Here is a 17,473-nt window from a genome sequence, read left to right as displayed (position 1 = left end):
TAAATCTCCTCATTAAGTTTGCCAGAGAGTCTTGGCAATCTAACTTCGATGAGCTATCCGCGACGAACTCTAATTGGCTGACGTGCGTCGACCACAGATTAGAACTTCTTCACTTTCGTTCGTGCTAATCAAAAGCGTTCTGACGATCATCCATTGACCGCAACACTTATCCGCAATGGTGACCAACGATGCAAATCGTCTATGCTTCTCGAAATTCCGCTACAGTACCGTGCACTGATCGCAGTAAAATTGGATTTGTCGCAGTTCCTCTTCGCTGTGCATCCAACGGCACTTCTCTGTAATTTCGCCCTGGCGTGATGCCGTTTCTGCTTTCGACACGCTACAATCTCTATACGAAACCGTTAGTCGAACGAACTTCTCTTTGAGCGATGATGAGTAAAAGATAACATCGAGCTCGATCTTTGAAATTTTAGACGCTTGAAATTTTATCGCGGTGAGAGAAAGTGTTCTGATTTTCTGGTTTTAAAGTCTCGTAATTGTCCGCAGTAGAAATAAGAGTATCGTTTTCTTATAAGGAAACTGTGGTGAACAAGTTCTGATCCTTAAAAATATTGTTCCGTATTGAGCGTATAACGTGTAATTTTCTTAGTAATTTTTCAAATATTTATATTAAGTAAGTCTCTAATCTTATATTTAAATCTTGCAAACCTCTTTATAAATAAGTTTAAGCAACGTGATTTAAGGACGAGTATAATTCTGTTGCAATTAATTGCAATCAATCTAAATATGAAATAAGTTCAAGCAGCATGCATTGCATTATTCTTTATTATTAATACATTCAAATAATATGTTCGAATTTTATGAGAAGTTATATATAAACCTCAAGGAAGATTGTAAAATCTAATAAAAGAGGAACTAAAACTATTCAACCTAAAAAGGACACATAAGAATCGGAGCAGGAATATATCTAGAATGTTTCAAGAAAATGGTATCTCGGTGTGCGAAGTAGCTAAATCTTCGTATAAATCACGAAGGCGGGATTTCAAGTTCGGATTATCGGTCGAAGAAAGAAAGAAAACCGTGGAGCTCGTCTAGGTAATCAATTTGTTGGAGCTAAGAAACGCGTTTAGATGCAAACCTATCAATCATGCTCGAAGAGGCAATCGTAATAAAAGATGGAGACCGGTTGGATGAAAGAAGACAACGGAAACAGGAGGAATGGGGGTACGTTAAAGCGTATCGGACAACGTGACAAAAACGAGGCTGGAAAAACGTCCTCGACGTCAATTTTCCAGGCAACGTGGATGGGTGTCGGAAAGGACATCCTCGTCAGTTGTGGACAGAACCTTCGGCCCGTCTTTTACGACTTTTTAAGAAGTCAACAAAGTTCGACAGCGAGTTTTCGCACAATGGCTGCCTCGGATCTTTCCGCCGTTTTCTCATTCCTCGTTTCTCTCGAGGGAGGAGAACGATCTTCTGCTCAGCCATTGTCTTCGTCGCGTCGTCGAACGTCTTCGCCATGGAACTCCAGAAGCTGGGCAATACCGAGCCCTTTATGCCGATTGTCCTAGATAAAGTTTTCAAGGCGAGCTTGTTAAATTGTTTTGAAATTACTGTCGCGCCGGGGTCCGTAATTAAGTTTGAAACTTGAGGCTCGTTAAAAAAAAAAAAAAAAAAAAAAAAAAAAAAATGAAGAAAGAAAGAAAGATGAAAAAAAGAACTGCATAACAAGGTAAGCAGATCGATCTGATAGAATGAAGTTCGTCAAAACAAAGTTTGATAATTTCCTAGTTTCTTAATCGGAAACTTTCTTCTCTCAAAGACCCCCTGCCCCTCCTCTGCTCATCGAGTGGTTCAATGTCGTGCATCATTTCGCCCAGTGCACGCCAAATTCAATATCTCACGGGAGTAATCCTGTTTTCTGTTGGAACGGATCGGCACGCTCGCTAGTCCCGTTAAGATTCTTCATCCCTTAGTCACTTCCGCGAGTCTAGCTATCTCCAGAATGCAGTATTTCGCTCGCTTGCTGGATGATCGAGCACCTGGACAGCGAAAGTTCCGAGATGAATTGGCTTGTCTCTGGCGGTTAACTTCCAAGGAACCATTCACTGTTGCGTGGTAGCTTGCAACGCACGGCTGCATCGACGGACCATCGGCTATCGTCGTTGGTCAGTTTACTCGGATCGGGCAATTCGAAGCGTCGTTTCGTTGCCAACAACGTACCTTCGCCGTCGCTAATTCAACCTCAACGAGTTGATGCTGACCGATAATAATATTCCATTACAGCACTGAGACCGTACATCACTGGTCGTCACGCGGATCGTCCACAACACGATACCATCTACATGAGGCGTTAATTACGTGCCGTCCTACCGCGTTACACAGCCACTCGAGATATCTTTGACCAGGTGGAAACGAGATGTTCAGAACCGCTTCTCCACGTCCATCTTTTTCTTACCACTGTTCCGATTTTGTTTCGTTTTCTTCTACGATTTTTTCTACCCTTATTCGCTAACCAGCCAATCCTCCTGCCCTCATTTCTCTTATCTTATTCTACCTCTATATATGTATATGTACAGCTGCCGTATGCTAGTTGGTATAACATTAAACTCTCGCGTTATAATCGTCTCTAATTCTTCTTCGAGCAGTAGTCCAAACGAGAATGTTGAGCGCTACAGCGTGGCAGTTACGAATGACACCGATAAGCTAATGATTATTTCGACTAATGGTCGCGACGGTAATTAGAAATTAAATCGAAGAGCCATTTTCAAGGTATAATGTGTCCATTAGTGATACGAAATGGAAACTTTCTGGGAATGAATCAGATATTAAGTTGATTTTTCCTTCACGATACAGCTGTGTACGTTTTATGAACGAAACAGTTATACTTCAAATAGAAAATAATTGTTGCTTACGTTTTGTACGTTGTATAGTTAATTAGAATTTAATGTAATAAAATGTGGTCGTACGAATCTTGCCATATATCTCTATAATATTTTAAACGTATTAATATGTACAATTTTATAAAGGGTGCAGAATATTCATTTACCAATTATCGTATTTCTTATATATTCTATGAATGCTATAAATGTATATTTCAGTTCAGTAATCGGGAGCATCTAAATATAATATAATAAGTATCTTTTAATGATTTTATCAGCTTTTAATAAAAAGCATAAAAGACCAATAACAACTGGTTTAACGTGTTGCTATAGACTGTACAAAAGGAAAATTTATGACAGTTATAATTTACAATTAATTGCTAAATAGGAGGATAAAAATTTATTCGCAGGTGATGCCGTTATCACTGATTTACGATCTTACGGATAAACGTAGGTACAGCCATCATTCAAATTAATGTTTTACTTTTATTATTAACATACATATGCTGCATGGTAATCACTGTTTAACGAACGCTCTTGTACAGCAGCTGCCAAACGCGGGGTAATTGAGGTACAGGACAAGTTTGATTGCCGGGAGTCGGTTGAACTGTAAACGATATAAATTGAAAGTAAATATAATTTAATTGCCTGCATTATTACGAACGTAATCGAGCATATATTGACGTTTCGATCGCATCACGAAACACGAAAGAAGAATATTTACCGTGAACACGTATCGGTGTATCAATTGAATATTTAATTTCACTTTTATAAAGTAATATCTCCGAGGAATTTATCTCTCGGTATCTATTCTTACCATCGATTATCACGGCTATAACTAGTGATCTATTGTTCTAATTTTATAGGCGATAATTCCTTTTAAAGACTAATTTATTAGCCAATCATGAGTAAACGTATGTAATTTTAAGTCATGCGAAAAAATTTACTCGATTTAGTACCAATACAGAATAAAAGGAAAATTTATGTATATGTGAAAAATATGAATGTGATAATTTCACTTGTAAAAGAGATGATCGAACTCCAAAACTGTGTTAAGATGAAGAGAGAACTTGCTGTTCACGTTATTAAGAGTTCTAGATGATTTTTCATCGTGGTTAATAGATCGTGTAAAACGAGAATCGTGATGCTCTTTCGATTATTTCTCGCGTAATAACAGCACGAGCTCTAATTATTCGATTTATCACAGCTTCATGAAGCGTTAGGTTGGTAAACGTTGAATGTACTGTTACGTTTATCAAATCACGTGTTTATGATTGGATCGGACGTAATGGACGTATATTATGGCAAGTACCAGATCTGAGACTATTAGACTTCTTTCTGCGGGGAAAATTTAAAAGAAGATGTTTACCGACAATAACCTATCATTCTAGAAGACATAATGGATCAAATAATTAGAGCTTACGTTGTTATTACTCTGGCAATAATCGAAACACCATCGCAATCCGCGATTGCTCTTTTCAGACAACGTACCATCGCTAATGGACATCATTTTGAGATTTATTAGTATAAACAGCACTCTTACTGGAATTATACTAACACTTTTTTGGTATTTAGCTTCTAACTGGTATAATTGTGATCATAAGTAGTTACTATAGTTTAAATGAGATTTAAATTAGACTATTTAATTTTAACTCGTATACACATATAATGTTGTCCATGTTTTATGTGATAATTGTCATTGGTACTTTTGTCGGGATACTTTATTTTAAAGAATGTACTTACTTCATTTAAAAAAATTCAGACTGTCCTAAAGTATTTTTCAATATTTCGATAATTTATTAAAAGCAAAGATATTTCATCGAATCGTCATTAAACAGTGGCAGGCAGAAAAGTTTTCGTTTTACTCGAACAAAAGCCAGAGAAGCTGGTGATTCGTTAATACATGGTTGATATCTAATTGTCAGTGGCGTAATTATTCTGGAAACTCGATCAACGATCAAATAAATCGATTACATTCGCGGAACGGACCCATCCTACATAATCGAGTTGAATCCTCATTAAAAGGAGCAAATTGACAATTCCTCGTGTATCGACTCGGGCCAATCGAAGCGTGCGTGGTACGCTTACGTGGCATTTATACACGCTACATGTCCTATAACTTGGTTTATCGTTGAAACGTCTGAATCATTAGCTCCTTGCGTATCTTGAAATCAAACCAATCTAACATCTCCGCTACTTTACGCTGCAAGCAATTTAATTCGTCAGTGAAATAGTCACACTAGTGGTGGCAAGTGTTAGAGACTATTAGAAGAATAGATAGCGGAAAAAATTATAGCAAATCTTATAGAATATCCTTAGAAATGTACGTGCCTAGTCACTTTATAAGATAATTTTATTTTACTATCAAAAAATGAATTTATTTGTCAACAGATATAATATACATCTTAGAATAATTAAACGTTATTAACATGACAAAAATATTTAGTATGAAGATTACCAGCATTCCTAAAGTTACACGAGTATCGATTTTAAACTCTTTTGTCAGTCATTGTACGTTAAAGAACAATTCTATTTGAATGTCAATTTAATTGAATTATAATACATTTATTATATTAGATATAACAATCCGCTTTGTAAGATCTGTTGTCCGTGGAATAAATTAGTGATGTATAGAATCATTTGAATATTTATATCTCGAATAAGTGATGTTAAAATATGATTGTTCAATGGCTATAATATGCATATATATTCTAAACTAAATGGTTGAAGAAAAAAGAAATATTAATATATATTTTTTCATGAATTTTTATTGGGATGAAGATATTAACACATCATTTTATTGGTTTCATTCACTTGGCCATTTGAAATACTTCGGTTTATGGCTATTGACAGTTTGTGGACGATAGGTTGTCAAATGTATAAAGCCATTGAATGAGAAAATGAATAACGTGAATCCGTTCGGGTGAAAGGACTGCAACGACTGTCAGGAGACTTCGCGTCGGGAGAGAAATCTAAACTGCACTTTCGTGCGAGTAAACTTTAAGGAGTCATATGTCAAGATGTCGCACCGGATGACAGAAATTCCCTTTAGTTACTGTCGCGATAAAGCGTTTCTTTATTTTGAGAAAAGAAGATGTAAGTTCGCGTTGACACGACAGAGAACAAAGAAGAGTCGTAGATTGAAGAAACCACCAACTGCTTATTACGAGCCTTCTTTATCATTTATCTTTACGACGAAACGTTACAGGGTACTGATATTAAATTTTTCAACTTTAATAATTGCATCTGAAAGGAACAGAGATAACAAATATATGAAAAGCTAAAAATTATAGTGATGTAACTAAAAATTTTAAGAATTTGAATTAAATTCGTTCTTCGGTTAATTTCAGTTTTATACCTGAGCTGGTTTATTATTATACGTATTGGTTGGTTTATTAGAAATTGTAATAGTCAGTGTATATTAAAATCACTTTAAATACAAGTACAGAGATAGTATATGACGGTCGAAATCGTCGCTCGCTCAATGCTACCGATCAACTCTATGCTATTCGACTGTATGACTCGCTATATTGATCCGCTATAATGATTGTCCTAGAGAGCATGTTCGCCTATTTGTATCGAGCGGTATTGTAAAAAGTACAAATGTTACTCCGGTTGACGATCATAAATAACGGCGATAATGTTTTGTCAGGAGTTCGTTTACCTTTGAACCTAGCGAATCAAACACAATGTTGACACTCCAAAGCACAACAATATGAGTCTCTCCCGATTCAAATCTTCCATTGACTCATGTGCCGCTATATACCTAACAATGATGTGATATGTTTATTTTATTCTGTGGTTGAGACGTGTTTTTGCGATTATAATTTTTGTAATAATAAATATGATTTTTTTATAAAAGACAGATGATTTGCATTATTATCTTTAATCACTGTCTATTTTGAAGAAATAGGTTATGAATTATCAATAAGTTATGCACAATATTAAAACGCAAATAATTTAGAAGACAAATAATGATCGATGCATTAGCAACGTATGAATATTTATTATTTTCACGCTTGCATAGCGTTTATCATTAGCATTTGTCATTTATTTTAAAGTATATTTCATAATATTCGTATATTATTAGCTTCGTTAAACTAATTATCGTTAGTTTATTGGTAATGGTCATTCAATTACAAATTAATTTCGATCAAACATAAAATAGTTTACTTACCAATATTAACGCAATAGTTGGCTCTTCTGAACCAATTCTGAAACAGACACAAAAATATTCCAATTAAAAATGATATTAAATTAATAGAACAAGTATATTTCTGAAGAAAGTAAAATCATGAGATAATGTAACAAGAATGACGAAATACATGGTGTATATTTCGAACAACTCTACTACAGTAACTTTTCTAAAATTGATCGCTGTACTTGTAACATAACTTTCATTCTTTTAAAGCCATTGATTTCAGATGGCTCCATAAATAAAACCACACTGGTTTGAAATTTCAGATTCTAATGGTAAAGTGTTCAATATGTCTTGGATATATCCGTCTATTTGAGGATCGATTTATTCGAAGAATAGATCATGCACCTCGTTTCATGCGGATAGCTCTCGCATAAAGACATTCCAAGTAATATACCGAACGGCACGTAATACCATTACAGTAAGTTATTAGTGCTACTATAATGACACGTGCAATACAGTTAGCAATATCGCACGCGAGACGCGAAACGCTTGTGAATATTGAAATGGTATGCGTGCATCAGCCCCATGAAAATCGCTACTACCTCCCAGCGATCACGTCTATTTGAAGTGTGTTCTAGTTGCATTAACTAGTCTTATCTACACGTGTTGCGATGCAACGAGAAGAACATTTATTTTAATCTGTTCTACGTTAGATCCAAATACAAGTGAATTATCTATCTCCAATAAATTGTATTACGTGATTAATTGATAGACCAGAACTTGGAAGGAATCATGTAACGATGATAGATGTTAAGTGTGTAGGTAAAATAGATATTGGGTTTGAATTATTGACATGTCGTAAAACTGATTCAAAGGACAGGAACATAATGAATTGATAGGTTTTCTTAGTTGTGGTGTGTGTTAAGAAAATGTCTATATTTTATTTAACAATTCTTTTATTTTTTGCTGGAAATATCAAAAAATTGCTTTGAATCTCCATTCTTTGGATAGCTTTACATCGATATCATCGATATCGTACAATTTTTATTAAGAATATTTTCGTTTGATTCATATTTTTTGACACGTTTAACTATTCTTAGCTAAACTCGACACACTGTGTACAGCAAGATTGAATTATGACACAACAATAGTGAAACCATTTTCACTCGTCATAGTCTGTTTAAATCCTTTCCTTGTGATCTCCTTTCCACTGCGTATACTACGAAGGAAAGGAAAGCGAGTTGTTATTGTTTCACGGTCGGATTAAGGAATAAATAGTATCCTCTGCATCTTATAACGATCTAATAACGAGTCTCACGAATCTAGGTATCTTCGATGGTTTTACATGAATTATAATCTCGCGGTTGGTTAGACACCTGGCCAAGTCAAACCAGCGATAAAGCCATGAAAATTCTGGCGTCGTATTATCACCGGGTCTAAGAAATAAACGTCAGCGGAAGACCTCCGCTGAACTTTTTAATATGACACATAGCCTTCGTACCAGCCGTTATAAGAAGTCAGGCTACGGAATTTAAATTCTTTTCACAGTTTCTCGGAGAATCCGCCTTAGAAAACGAGCGAAGAGGAAAAGAGTGGATAGGGGTGGGTAGGGTGGGGGCGCAGAAAGAAATATTAATTCCAGGTTTTTCTCTTGCCCTGCCTGTAAGAAGGTGCGACTATACGTGGCTCTCATATTCCAAGTAGCGGAGCTTGCGAGAGACCGAGTCAAGAAGGTAGAGATGACGAATAAATTTCCGTCTATGAAAGCTGGTAATGGATGAACACGGACCTCCAGCTAATAACATCTATCAGCGTGAAACTTTTAAATCGAACGACTCGGGCACAATGGCCAAAAAAGATTCGGGTCGTTCATTGTACGAATATTATGGCGTGATAGCATTACGTAGTAATTTCTTAAACAACAGAGGTTAATGTTGATTTTATAATTCTGGCGTTGATTGAGAAATCGCTTCGTTATTTTAATACTCGAATCGTAAATCACGTAATGACGACAGTAATTGAAAGGCGTGGATGAAATTCATAGCGGAATTTTTAACAAATTTAGCAGTGAAATAACGCATGGTGTTTCGAGTACTGTTATGGCTTGTACTGTTATTTTAAATGATTACAGTATGCTTCTATGAATGATTTCGTTTATGAGGTAAGTTTGGTTTCAACATTAGTTTGGAATATTGAGAGATTAGACAAAAGTTAATTATTTGTCTTGGCGAAAGTGTTACACGTGGAAATATTGCACGTATGAACTGAGTAAGATTAATATTAAGTGTGTAAAAGTTATTATAGCCTTTCGCAATATCTTTCAAATTCAATTATAGTTTCCTCGATTAATGTATACTCGGTGTTGTATGATGTCCGCATGAAGGGTAAAACAAAACGTCCTATTTATTGTTATATTTGAACTAATTGCTTTATAAATTATCTCCGTTTTTGATTATAAACTTTAACTCTGCAGTATATTGCTTGGTGTGTGACTTTTTAGAAGCACTTATATATAAATCGTTCTATAGAAAAAATTCAGAGGTTATACCAATAATTTATAAAAAATTGTATATTTTATATACAAAAATAGTTATTTCCAAATATCTCAAAGCTACAGAAAGATTCAATATATATACATTCTCGAAATATCCAGAAATTCTGCTACATATATCTTTAACGTTTCTACTTCATTGACAAATCAATATGTCGATCAGCTAGAAACTAAAATCAATTAAACCAAAGTGATGGATTATTAATATCTAGATGTATATTTTTTCAATTTTGATGCAACGTATCCTGCTAAACACGTTACTTTTCATTAGGCATGGGTCGCAGGCATTTAAAAGCGGTAAGAGGATCAATCAACTATTCCTGTGAAACACGTTCTGCGTATCGATAAAACGTTATTTTATGGCTCATAACCGCGGCGAATGCAGCGGTAATAACCGTAACATTAATAATTAGCCAGCGTACAGTGTGTAACATGCTGTCATGCGACTAATGCGACTGAAAAGGGTCGTAAAAGCAATGCTTCCGGTGTTTCCCACCTCTTTCGTCCTTTCTTGTTTGCCTTTTTTCTTCTTTAGGATCGATTAGGCATTTACTGGCCCCGGTGTATACGATTTCATCGAAAAGATCCTTCGGTTTTTCATCGGTCACAGACGATACTGCGTAGAGCTCGGTACGATCGTTTAATACGACAGTCGACATAAATCGGCGAATCGAGGCTCAAGTACCACTCGAGATCTGAAATTGTACCGTTTAATCTGCCGATAATGGGCATTTCCAACGGAGATACGTAGATACGTAGATACACATATTTGTCTAGCTTGCTGCGTGCAACTGTTTCAACTGCCGCCGATTTGTTCCTCTTTGCGCAGACGCCAACGCTTTTGCCCCTGTCTGGTCGTTCCAACACTCAGCCGCGAGGTCAAGAGTCTGTTTCGACTTTACTGCCATTCGATCCTTTAATTAAATCGTCCAACTACCGTTCTAATCTGATTTTCGTCCCTAAGCTCAGAAGATAATGTTTAGGGTGATATACACACGCGGAGTGTCATTGGACAAAGTAGCAATTTGCGACAACCAATTATCAGATTTTAATCGTGTGAAGATTGTGTTCGTTTGATAGGTACATTTTTCTCTAAAAATTTTCTAACGTATTTTAGAAGTTATTATTATTATTGTTATTGTTATTATTATTATTGGAAACGTTATTTGTAGTGAATTTTATAGAAGCATTACGCATTCATGGATTGGCAATTACGATCAATATATTCGATTCTTCACTGTTTATTTCATTATTTTATTATTTAATCGATCATTTTTTATATTTATATTTCATATAACTATCATAATGGAATGTTTACATACTGTTTGATGATTATAAATTGAATTTATTTTAGCAAAATTAAATATTTCTCATACAGTGGTTCAGTTTTCGATACGATTCATTATGATTTATATAGTAGGTACATAATTTTTAGAATTGCTACTAAGTAAGGCTATCTACGTAAGTAATATAAGATATAGAAATTAATATTCATAAGGAAAATTAGTTTTATGAGATAAAATATGACTACGACAATTCATAAATTACGTTGTAATACTTTCATACTAATAGACTTGCGTACCACAATGAGCAATTTACAAAGGGCTTGCCTCAGATTCATCAGAGGACATGCATCATAGGAGAATCTTCCATGACAACGAATACGCATTCGTCTTGATTATCGAACCGGCAGATGGCTGACAGTCGTCTTGCCGCACAATGCGATTATGTCATTTAATTGATGCTCATTTATTACGTCAACACAAGGTAATAAATATTTTCAATAATCACTTCATACAGAAACAAATAGAAAAACAATAAATATCTACAGAATCTAATCGTTCAATCATCAAGAAATAAACAATTATACTTCAAGGTAATAAAATCTACAAATAATTTTAATGAGTCACGACGTCTGAAGAATACTTCCCAGTCTCACAAGCAATGTTATAGAATACGAAGACGTACAAATAGAAGAAAGAAGGATATTGAAAATGGGTTACAAATATAGATCGAGAGTTTTCTAAGTATCTGCATCGTCACTTGAAATATAACATGTTGACAGACCTATCTAATAGAGATTCAGTGGCTCATAGCAGTAAGAGTAACAGAGCAGTAAGAGTAGCTAGACCAGCTGCTAAACCGGCCGCGTCGCGCAGATAATCCAACGAAGAAAAGAGAGAATAGTGAAAAGAGTATTATGGAGCATGGTTTATAGCACAAAGTGCACCGGAGGAACTTACAACGTCGTTTGCTATATGACATATGTTCAGAAGAGACGGCCAGTTCTTGAATAGCCGAATAAACGACCGAGGTTATAGAATCCATCAGCATCTAATCCTAGCATGAGTCGCCTTCGTATTATCGTTTTCATCGTAGTTTCACACCGTCAATGGTGCTTTGCATTAATGTTTTCTTCCAATCTCTGCTTCCTCTCGGATTATCTGATTTTGCTATAATCCTTCTTACCTACCGTCTGCTCGATCATGTGCTGAACAGAATAGACGCTACCAATAGTCTGGCTATAACTATCGGCTTTACTAGCACTTATTATCCATTTATTATCCGGATTTATTATGTATTTTGCTGGTTAACATGCACTAAAACCGAAATAATATTCCGTAGAATTGTTTTCTTAATACTGAATTGCGTGATGTGGTAATTTATGTTGACAGTGATGGCCGAATCTGTATCCTCTATTAATTTTATTTTTAATATCTAGTCGATGCTTTTTATGGATATTGTCCAATATAAATTCCATTTCTGTGCATTTATAAGTCGCCTATAGGCGCTAATCGTGATCCATTCTTGAGCATCTTCGATTAAAAGGATATAAAGGATATTACGAATTAAAAGACGTCAAGTAAAATAAAAAGCGTAATTTTTAATGAATGTAGCACTAAACCTGTGAAATATGTAACGAATGTGTAATCATTGTTACTAAAGGATAATTTTATTTGCAGGCCTATATCAATCAATCAATCAATATATATAAAGTTTATTCTTTTATGTTATAATTTAACTTGTAGATATATTAATGGTTACAACATCAATAAGCAATAGAAATATAATAAACCGAAATTACGAGCAGATTTTCGAACCAACTTATTCGGTACAAGCCACTCAGAACAAAATATAAATTGCTTGAGCTACAAAGAATTATCTCCTACATCGAATAAAGGAAACTGAACAACTTTAGTCCTAACGTTACATCCACTTATCAATAAACGATATTATCAAGATCTATTTAAGGATATACCACCGAATAATTCGCGAATCTTACAAAGAATCTTCTGCATCTACTTATGATTTCTAGTTATACTAGCTTTGTGTTTTTCTAATTCCTGTTCGAAGTTAGCACCTTGTCATTCGAATGGATCGCGTATATTTGTCGGTACAGCATGTTGGATATAGAATATGGTCAAAGATGGCACACGACGTGGCTGTTCGCGACGATGAGCGTGGCACGGTCTCGTGGTAACTCCATAGCTTGGTTATTATAAATTCTCTGGCAGTAACCGCGGAGTAGGTAGCTGCTACGTAGCTACGTACTTGGATAATAGTCTGAAACAAGTACCGCCACGAAAAGGGCGAGGTCAACTTGTCTGTCGCATATTAAAGACACTGTGCATGTATCCCTATCTCGCTAAAGGCAGGAATGCGCATACGTGGTTCTCTGGTAAGTGGCTCGTATATTGGGACGTATGTCTGACCGGTAGTATCGAACAGGAAGAAATTTTCTTCTGTTTCAAACACGGTCTATCGCTACTTTCGGATTCATTGCAGTCATAGAAAGAAATACGCTGTTGGCGAATCAAAAATAGCCTTGCGTCTCGAGTTTATGCGATATTTCGTTAGTTTCAACCACAAAACGAGCGATAGCAGTCACTTAGGTGTTAGCTAAGTTATGCAGAGATAACCTATTCTTTAGTTGCCAAGTGATAACGAGTTTGATTTCATCATGATTTCATCACTCATCAACCCGGAACTTTGATAGAAAACAATTTTCCTTGGAAAGAGACAGTCAAAAGAATATTGAACGATCCGGTACACAAAGTATTCACGAACCCTACTCTATTGCGTTACCACAGTTTGCAACTACTTCGAAGATAATTAACGTCACGTGATCCCTTGGAAGCGTCTTAGTATCGTTATCGGGCAAAGTACACTGTTAGGTACCTGCTTTGTACCTGCTGCGGACTCAACACTGTCGGCCAAAGTATACGTTGGCGGTTGATCGTAAAATTAGTGGGACGTCTTGGCAACTTGTCCCGAGTAAAACTAAATTCCTCCGGCGAACAAGCTTCTGGTTACGTCATCGTTTAGAAAAGAATGGCCAGGGGGAGAGAAGAATGGGGAGTGGATTTTTCAACAGAACAGGGAATGTCTTCGCAACGACAGGATGGAAAAGATGCGGAACCGATCTCGACTTTACCTCGCTAGCCGATCATTAATGGCCGTGAAACTGTACTCGATTAAACCATCGATTGTTCCGAAGGAGATCGTTAACAATTTTTTGCCGCCCTCGCTCTTTAGCGCTGTTAACGCTCGATGAAGAATTCTTCGACACGTGGGAGGTAAACTCAAAGAACGAAAGAAAATAATAAAGAAATATAGAAGTGAAAGAAAGTAGGAAGAGAAATAAAATGGAGGAAAGAATTTTTCACGGAAGGCGGTCGACAATATTTTAAGTCTTTCTTGAAAAATTTTAGAAATAGTTCTCTTTATCTTTCTCTGTCGACTGTCCCCTCGGTCGTTTCACCTCTACCGATTACGGTTTCCTCTGGACTTGTTCATAAGGCAGCCACCATCCCGGGAAATTTCCATAAAGAGCACCGAACCTCGCAGAAGTATCCGTACAAAGGATTGCTTTATGAATTTGCGCGAGATCTATCCGGCCAAGACGTGAATAATATGCACCTGCTGCAACCGTAGAATGAGCTACGTGCGGCAGTTCCTATTAACCTTCCTGCTCGAGTCACGTCTCTACCGAATATTCGCCCGAATTTCCTCACGTTTTATCGTCCGGGGCTCTGATTTCCCCGCGACCAAACTAACGACCTAGACGACCGGTCATAACTGTGCCCATTCCCTGCGATTTCGCGAACGAAGGCCCCTACGGCGGTCACGAAACTGTGCAGCGACGCGTATGGAATTCAAAAATGCCTGTCGCCCGACCCAGTCTTCCAAACACGCATACTTCAACAACATTTCAAATTTTGCAGAAGTTAGATGCTCCCTATGTACTTTAGACTTGAAGCTTCGGGTGCTTTTATGTCAAGAGAGAAGAAATTCAGCTTGAAATTCACTGCTGCCTCTACAAGATACTGTTGCAGATGATTATTATAGGAAAACAAGTAGATAGAAGAGAATCTTGATTATTCCAAGCAATCATGACATACGCTGTTTGGATAGTTGAATAATTTTGTTTCTAGAGTAATATTTTGTAAATGTTAACATTGAACGAACAAACCTTTTGAATAAGAATGAAACGATTTCGTTCAGTTTCTATTATCGGCTTCCAATCTTTTTTTTATAAGAAATCATTCTCAAGCTTTTTCATTAATACGTATTTCAGTAATCCGTATATTTTCTAACAACGAGCGACACGTACATATGCGATGTTTGTAAGCGGAATGTGTCATTAGCCAGACATAAATTCTGGGAATCAGTGGAAAGGTAACAAATATGCATTGATTTCGATTGACGTAGCGATCAATTTTAATGTATATTTATTCGGACAAATGTCATAAACTCCAAGAATTCTACGAGTGACCCGACTCTCTCACGGAAACACCAGAGTCCACACTCTAGCATCGATAACAACGGTTTCGCCTCGTCCAGCTGCTTAACTTACTAAACGGAAGAGTAATCAGTTGCATTGTCGCTCGCAGATCGAACGATCGAGTCGAAATAACTCCCGAGTAAGTATCCTCTTATCCCTGTAACTCGGATCTTTATCGAGAAGGATTTATCGATCGGTAGCGTCACGGCGAGCCGGTTGTAAAAATATTAATTAGTCGCCGAGAGGGCAGTATATAGGTTGCGGTCAGGCTTGGTATGCGATTGCCGCGTGCAAGCAATGCCCGTATTCGTTGACCTAGCCGATAACCAGCTCGAGCCGTTGCATAAGTAGCCTACATAAATTGCCAGCTGAGTAGCGTGTACCTGGAACAATAAAGAGGCCAGGGGAAAGGGACAAGAGCGCGACAAGAAGAGAGAGAGAGGGAGGGAGAGAGAGAGAGAGAGAGAGAGAGTCATCGTTGTACGCGATGGACACGCACGCGTGTACATGCGGAAAAGAGGAAGCGAGGGTGGGAGCTGGTTAACGCCAATAGAGATCATTCAATTCGTTACACTTAAACGAAACGCAGAATGGAAATACAGTTGGTGAAGAAAGTATTCGAACACTTGTAGATGCATTTTATGAATAGGTGTATCGTGTGTTTTAAAATTTGAAACTAATATTTCGTAAATATCCTTAATATTCGGAATGATCTTTGACACTTATTATATGCTTAAGATAGCTGTTCCTGTTATGTACTAATTTTTCTAAATATATATTTGTAACAACTACCTTGTAATTTCTATATACGTGAATTACCAAAGCAGTCACGATAACCTTGTCACAGTCATAGCTACAGTGTTAACGAAATTAATGTTAAAGTTTTAATGAAATGTCAACATTTTATAAATGTCGAACGTAATATGGACATATAGTTCGTTTATGATAAGTGTCGAAATACTTTCGCGAGCCACTGTACGGCGCCGTGACGATCCACGTGCTTGTAAGCTGACTTGGCCAATGCACAGGTGGGCTCGTGTGGTTTCGCTCGTATGCCAACTCGTACGCGCTTTCTGTAACGATCTTTGCGAGAAGCAGTTTCAGCCAGGGGATCTCGAGAGTTCGTCAGACGGGACAAACCAAAGTTAGACATTTAGGCTAGTGAGCGTTATCGAGTAGGTTAACGAGCCCGTTGCACTTGCGGTTCACCAATGACCATATACATGTAAAATACCTTTGCACTGTAATGACGGAACGTTGATGTGGTTTATTATAATTGCTGTGGGAGCTGTAAAAGCGACGAGCAGAAGTAGGAAATTCTCTTTGAGAAGATATCTGATATTCTTTTGCGTGCTTTTTCTGGCTTCTTGCCTTTTGGGAGTCCCACTTTTCCAATGTGACAAATTGAATGTTCGCTATTGTTGGTTTATTGACTTCTTGGCGAACTCTGTTCGCCATGATGATTTCCATTTTCCTGCTTATGTGGCTCATTATAGACGCGAAGAAATTGCTTAAAGTTATCTAAAATGCTGTCTCCAATTTAATAAGTATGCATAGTAACAGCATAGAGATTTGTAATTTACTGTTATTTGTGTCGTAGCAGAATTACTACTAATGACTCATATGGTACGACGATTCAATTATTTAGGTAATGCTGCTGACATGAATGTTGTATTTTAGTTTTTATTACTTTTCCATTGAGTTACGAAATGTAGGTCTGACTAATGCCACATCCTACTTATGAATGTCATGCGTTGAGTGGAGAATATAAATGAATTCACAGATTTTGAAAGCAAATCTTGGAATAGAATGGCGGATAAACTGATTCCTCAAAAATAGCTGGAAATATACAATCATGTATGATCAAGTTTCATAAGAAACATCGCAGTTACCTCAGTGTTGATAATTATGAAAATAATCATTTACTATAAATCAATCGTGTACACGTATACACGTGTAATTATACATATTCGATTAAAGAAATTTTTTTTACTGTACTTAATGAAATATCTGGCATAACTGTTAAGGTCTAGAGAAAACTAACGATGTCACGGTGACCTCGTACTTCAAAAGGTTACGTTTGAAACGAATATCGCGCACGAAACCAAGTTTTTTTTAAAAAAAGATATTGGAAATATCAAACGAACGATTCG

The 17,473-nt window shown here is 36.7% G+C and overlaps 2 protein-coding genes across 4 annotated transcripts in view; one reads left to right on the top strand and one right to left on the bottom strand.

Annotated features, from left to right (window-relative positions):
• LOC126920757 (autophagy-related protein 16-1) overlaps positions 1-17,473 on the top strand; it is a 607,999-nt gene that overhangs the window by 447,755 nt on the left and 142,771 nt on the right. The gene's annotated exons all lie outside the window — the stretch shown is intronic.
• The window catches only part of LOC126920756 (uncharacterized), a 253,230-nt gene that overhangs the window by 174,961 nt on the left and 60,796 nt on the right, over positions 1-17,473 (bottom strand). The window contains exon 2 of the mRNA XM_050731506.1: positions 7,021-7,057. The gene's annotated coding sequence lies outside the window, so the exon portion shown is untranslated. The remainder of the gene's footprint in view (positions 1-7,020; positions 7,058-17,473) is intronic.

The sequence above is a fragment of the Bombus affinis genome, chromosome 9 (genome assembly GCF_024516045.1).
Source record: "Bombus affinis isolate iyBomAffi1 chromosome 9, iyBomAffi1.2, whole genome shotgun sequence".
In the NCBI taxonomy this organism is placed as follows: domain Eukaryota; kingdom Metazoa; phylum Arthropoda; class Insecta; order Hymenoptera; family Apidae; genus Bombus; species Bombus affinis.
Note: the sequence above shows the minus strand (reverse complement) of the source record. Positions and strands in the feature narration are given on the sequence as shown.